The sequence below is a fragment of the Triticum dicoccoides genome, chromosome 4B (assembly GCF_002162155.2).
Source record: "Triticum dicoccoides isolate Atlit2015 ecotype Zavitan chromosome 4B, WEW_v2.0, whole genome shotgun sequence".
In the NCBI taxonomy this organism is placed as follows: domain Eukaryota; kingdom Viridiplantae; phylum Streptophyta; class Magnoliopsida; order Poales; family Poaceae; genus Triticum; species Triticum dicoccoides.
The window spans coordinates 475679047-475685467 of record NC_041387.1 but is presented as its reverse complement, the minus strand read 5'-3'; positions in this window follow the sequence as shown (position 1 = coordinate 475685467).

The following is a 6421-nucleotide window of genomic DNA, read 5'->3' as shown; positions in this document are numbered from 1 at the left end:
CCGCGCGCGCCTCCCCGCGTCCGGCGACCGGCCGGCACCGCCCCGGCCTCCTCCGCTCCCTCCGGCCGCCTCCTTCCTCGACTCCGGCGAGAGTCCGGCCCCGCCTCGTCGTCCGTGCCCGCGCTGCCCGATCCAGATCTGGATCCGAGGTAGTCCCCGATTTTGCCTAAGTCCCGATTCTCTGTGATATTTCATGTCATGTTCGTCATGACGTATCTCTGCATCCGTAGCTCCGTTTCTTGCCTATAATATGTCAAATTGTTCGCCTCAACGAGTACATCATTTCATTCCATTGCATCATATTCATTTGAGTTCATCTTGATGCCTGAATCATCGTTGCAAGAGTGCTTCATGATGTTGTCTGCTGTCTGTTAACAGAACATGCTCTTTTGTCATTTTTGCCATGATTGATGTGTGCATCCTATGAGGTTGATGTCTACATGTGTTTTGAACTATGCCATGTATTCTTTACAGAGGTGCTTACCATGTATTTTTTTGATCAATGTGGTGACTAGCACAAGCATGCAAACTAGGCATCGTGATGTTGCTGATTTTAGTCCCTGTTCTGCTGTTATTTTCATGCCATGTAAACTTGATGCTACAGAGAGATCCATGCATATTTTGAGATAGTTCAGTAAGGATGTTTTGAACATATGGTTATGCTCTATTAATCCCTGCCCTTGGTTGCAATTATGGAGTAGTCTAGCATGTCATTTTCGTGCTCTACTTTTGCTTCAAAATGTTTCGTATCAGATTGTTTACATGTTATTCAATTTTGCCAAGGTTGTTGTAGTTGATCCTTGCACCCTATGAACTTGCTATTGCCATGCTTAGCTTCACAAACATGTCTTCTTACTGTTGGTTGCCTTGCCATGCTATATATTGCTCTGTGGTGAGTGGTACAAGCTCATTTACATGCCTTCGTAATTCTGTTCCTGCCATGTTTGAATCTGTAATGTAACTTGCCATGTTTACATGGGTGCCATTATATTTTCTGATCCTTTTTGGCTCATGGTCAGTAAGGGACTTTTGTTCTATGCATTTATTAGTAGCATGCCATGCCTTTGTTTGCCATGTTAAGTTCCTGTAACATGTTGTTTGATAGCTCTAAACATTGCAACCTGATGTTATTTTCTGCAAAGTCTGAAACTATCATCGTTTGCAATCTTACCATGTGTGTTTGAGCATGTTCTAGTGATTTCTGGAGATAGCTCAGTGTTCATGTTTTGTTATGCTTTACCTGTACATCATGCCCATGTCTTTTGTTTTCATGTTGAGATGCTGTAGCTTATTGTTTTGATGCTTGCAATATGCCTAGTTGCTGTTTTGGACAGATTGTTGCTATAACTTGTTTCATGTGTGTGTGTTGAACCGTTGCTCCGTTTTGAGTGTGCTCTATATGGAACTTGCTTGATTTTGCATGTAGTTTCATATTATCATGTTGCATCCTTGTTTTGAGGCGTTTGCTTGATGTTTGGGTGCATTTTGCATCAATGCCATGTTTAACTTGTTTTGCTCATATCTTCCAGGCCGTAGCTTCGAATTAAATGAACTTTATATGTAACTTGACTAGAATCTCGTGTAGATCATCTTTGTGAATCTTAACTTGCTGTTTAACAACTTGAACATAAGGTTTATTCAGATCTGGATCAATTTCGAAATTTGCATATGAGGACTTACCGGAATTGTTATATGTTGTTCCCGGCCTCATTTAAACTTGCCTTGATGTGTTGTTCTTGTTTGCATCATCTCTTGCCATGAGTAGATTCATGTTGTCTTGTCTTGCATCATGCTTGTTGTGCATCATGCCTTGTTCTTGTGTGGTGTGTTTACCATGTTGTGTGTTTCTTCTCGATAGTTCCTGTTTCGTTGCGATCGTGAGGATTCGTTCGTCTACGCTGGGTTCGGCTTCATCCGTTCATCTTCTTCATGGACTCGTTCTTCTTCCTTGCGGGATTTCAGACAAGATGACCGCTACCCTGGATCTCACTACTATCATTGCTATGCTAGTTGCTTCGTTCTATCGCTATGCTGCGTTACCTATCACATGCTCTTCAAGCCATCCCAAATTGCCATGAACCTCTAACCTTTGACACCTTTCCTACGCAAACCGTTGCTTGGCTATATTACCGCTTTGCTCAGCCCTCTTATAGCGTTGCTAGTTGCAGGTGAAGTTGAAGATTGCTCCATGGTGGATAGGATTTTGTTGGGATATCACAATATCTCTTATATTATTAATGCATCTATATATTTGGTAAAGGGTGGAAGACTCAGCCTTATGCCTGGTGTTTTGTTCCACTCTTGCCACCCTAGTTTCCGTCATACCGGTGTTATGTTCCCGGATTTTGCGTTCCTTACGCGGTCGGGTGATTTATGGGACCCCCTTAACAGTTCGCTTTGAATAAAACTCCTCCAGCAAGGCCCAACCTTGGTTTTACATTTGCCTCACCTAGCCCTTTTTCCCTTGGGAGTCGCGCTCTCGAGGGTCATCTTTATATTATCCCCCCCGGGCCAGTGCTCGTCGTGAGTGTTGGTCCAACCTGTCAGCCGCCGGTGGCCACCAGGGGCAACTCTGGGCTGGCCTACCGGAAGTTTGGACAATCCGGTGTGCCCTGAGAACGAGATATGTGCAGCTCCTATCGGGATTTGTCGGCACATCCGGGCGGCTTTGCTGGTCTTGTTTTACCATTGTCGAAATGTCTTGTAAACCGGGATTCCGTGTCTGATTGGGTCTTCCTGGGAGAAGGTATATCCTTCGTTGATCGCGAGAGCTTATCATGGGCTAAGTTGGGACACCCCTGCAGGGTATAATCTTTCGAAAGCCGTGCCTGCGGTAATAGGCAGATGGGAATTTGTTAATGTCCGGTTGTAGATAACTTGACACCAGATCTGAATTAAAACGCATCAACCATGTGTGTAGCCGTGATGGTCTCTTTTCGGCGGAGTCCGGGAAGTGAACACGGTTTCTGGGTTATGTTTGACGTAAGTAGGAGTTCAGGATCACTTCTTGATCATTGCTAGCTTCACGACCGTTCCGATTGCTCTCTTCTCGCTCTTATTTGCGTATGTTAGCCACCATATATGCTTAGTCGCTGCTGCAACCTCACCACTTTACCCCTTCCTTTCCCTTTAAGCTTTGCTAGTCTTGATACCCATGGTAATGGGATTGCTGAGTCCTCGTGGCTCACAGATTACTACACCAACAGTTGCAGGTACAGGTTTTGCGATGATCATGACGCGAGAGCGATGCTTGCTTGCGTTGAGTTCTTCTTCTGCTTCTTCGATCAGGGGATAGGTTCCAGGTCGGCAGCCTGGGCTAGCAGGGTGGATGTCGTTTGTGTTTCTGTTTATGTTTCATCCGTAGTCGGATGGTGCTCTTATGTATTGTGATGTTGTATTCGTGTGGCATTGTATGCCTCTTGTATGTATCCCCATCTATTATGTAATGTTGATGTAATGATATCCACCTTGCAAAAGCGTTTCAATATGCGGGTCTATCCTGGGTGGGACATTCGAGTTCCTTTTGGATAGGGTCGCATATTGGGCGTGACAAGTTGGTATCAGAGCCTCGACCGACCCTAGGAGCCCCCTTGATTGATCGTGTAGTTTGGCCGATGTTGAGTCTAGAAGAAAACTGTTTTCGGAGTCTAGTTATATCGGAGAGTAGGAATTCTCTTTACTCCTCATCCCCTTCGTCGCTCTGGTAAGGAATCTTGACGTAGGTGTTTTGAATTACTTCTCTTCCCCTTCAAATTTTTTCTTTAGGATCACACAGTTGGTTTTCCGATCGTTGTTCCTCAGCTCTTTCATCCGGTGCACTTCTCGTCAAGTTGACTCGACCCTCTTCATCGTTGCCAAGTTCAATCCTCAGTTGTTTTATTTTCCCACCCGCCCACCCTTTTCTTCTTGGAACCGGAGTCCGTAATCGAGTATCCATCCTACTCCTGCGAAGTCCTTGCCTTCTTTCTTCAATGTTTTCAACCAGTGTTTTCTCTTCAAGATATTCGTCGATTTCCCCTTCCAAGTTGCCTTTGTTTTCCCGCCCTCCCACCCTTCTCTTCCAGGAGTCTGACTCTCTCTCGACCATCTATCTCATTCGTGCGGAGCCTCTTCAGTCTTTCGTTAATTATTTCAACTGGTGAATTCTCGTCTTGTTCGACATTCTTCATCTCTTTTCCGGTGGATTCAATTCAAGTTTTTCGGTAGTGATTACATTCTTTTCCCTGGATCAAGTGTTCTCCTTGTTCGTTCGCCTCTCGCCAGTTTATCCTTCCGGAGTGTTCAAGACATCTCAGGAGATTCGTCTGTGTTCCAATTAATTCGAGGTTGTCACCTCATTCAAATATTTCAATTGTTCCGGTGCATCATCTATCTGTTCAATAATCCTTTTCAACGGTGTTTTCTTTTCAGTGGGCCCTAACCCGCAGGTCTTTTTCCAGGATCTTACCTGACTCTTCTAATTCCCCCGGAGTTATTCTTAAATTCTTTTCAAAGTGTGACGTAAGTATGATTTCATTAGTCAGATGCTTTTTCAAGATCGCGTTCAAATTCTTTTCATTGTTGGCTCAACCTCTCTGCTTTTCATTCTCCCGGAGTATCTCAGTAATTTTGGTGGTGTTTCTCGTCTTCATTTGAAGATCGAAGAAGAGTTTTTCATATCATCCTCTTGAATTATTTCAGTTTGTGAGATATTCTTTCTTAACCATCCGGAGTATGTCAGAAGTTGTTCTCCCGTCCCTTTTCACCGGAGGCCATCATTCCAGTTTTTGTTCTCTATTTATCCCGGTGCTTTCGTTCAAGTGTTCTTTAATCAGCTCATTATCTCTTCGTTCTTTTGCATCTAAATCCCCCTCAAGCATATTGGTTCTTCTAATCTTTCCGGGTGATTCAGCCCCTTTCATCAGTCATTTTCGAATTCTTACGGTGGTTCGTTCAAGATTTTTTTCTTTGATTATCATATTAATCCATTCGTTCTTTCAATCCTTCCGGTGGTTCATGAAGACCTTCTCAAGTTTGCGATATGTCACTTCTCAATTCTTTTTCAAGAAGAATAAGTAGTATGCAAATTCATTGCTTGTCACCAATTTAATTTGATGAAGGATAAGCATACAATAAATCTTATTCTTATTCCATCCAAGTGAGTAATTTTTTCCTTCGGAGTTTGTTCTTGATGAATAAATTCTAGTTCCAAGTGTTTCCCATCTTTTCTTTTCCGGAGTTCAACTTCCTCGGCCATTTCGTCGGAACCTCCATCTAAATCATCGCAAACTTTAATCTTATTCTTTCATCATTCATTGTATCTCGTCATCCTTTTGTTTACCAGAGTTCTCCATGGTGGTTCTTCATGATTTAATTCATTCTTCAAGAGTTAATCAAGTATCTTTCCATCCTCTCAAGTTCTTGTTCTATTCTTTCCTTGTTCAACCGGAGTGTTGTCTAAATCCTTTCAATCTTATTCGTTTCTTATCTCGTTCTAACCGGAGTTGTTTCATAGTCTATCTGATTCCGTGAGCTTTTGATTCTCGTCATTCTCGTCGTTCCTCTCTTCTTCTCGAGTGCTCTCGATTCTTTGCTTCTTCTCTTGAGTTCTTGTTTCACCTCATCCCTTTTCCCTTCCTTCTCGGTCCTAAGATCTCGGGACGAGATCTCTTGTTAGTGGAGGAGTGTTGTAACGCCCCGGATTCGATGCGCCAGATGTCATTCAGTTATTCGCCGTCATTGCCATGTCATTTGCTTGCATGTTGCACTTTTCCATGTCATCATCCGCATTTCATCCGCATGTTTTTCAAAACTTGCATCCGTTCGGGTTCTCCCGGTTCTCTCCGTTGTCCGTTCGGAGTCCGGACCTCTCGCGTGCGCCCGTCGCCCCTCTCAGACCTTGTTTTCATGTGCGGGTGTTAAACATTCTCGGAATGGCCCAAGTCTTGCCAAGCGGCCTTGGTATAGCACCGATAGACCGCCTGTCAAGTTTCGTGCCATTTGGAGGTCGTTTGTTACTCCAACGGTTAACCGGGTAACCGCAAAAGCCTCCTTCTCTTTGCAGCCCAACACCCCTTCCATAGTGGCCCAAAACCCAGCAAACTCCCCTCCATGCTCTCTGTCGTTCGATCACGATCGCGTGGCCGAAAACCGCTCCTCATTTGGACTCTCCTAGCTCCTTCTACCTATAAAAAGGCATCCCCCGTCCAAATCGCACACGAAACCCTAGCCCCGCTCCCCTCGCGCGCCGGACATGTCCAGCCCCGCCCGGACATGTCCGTTCCGTCCAGCCGCCGCCGCCCGCGCCAATCGGGGCGCGCCACATGGCTCCCCGCCGCCGCGGCTCGGCGAGCCCGCAGCGGGCCCGCCCGGCCCAGATCTCCCCCGCCGCCTCCCGCGGGCTCCCGCGGAGCCGCGCGCCTCCCGCCGCCGGCGATCCGCC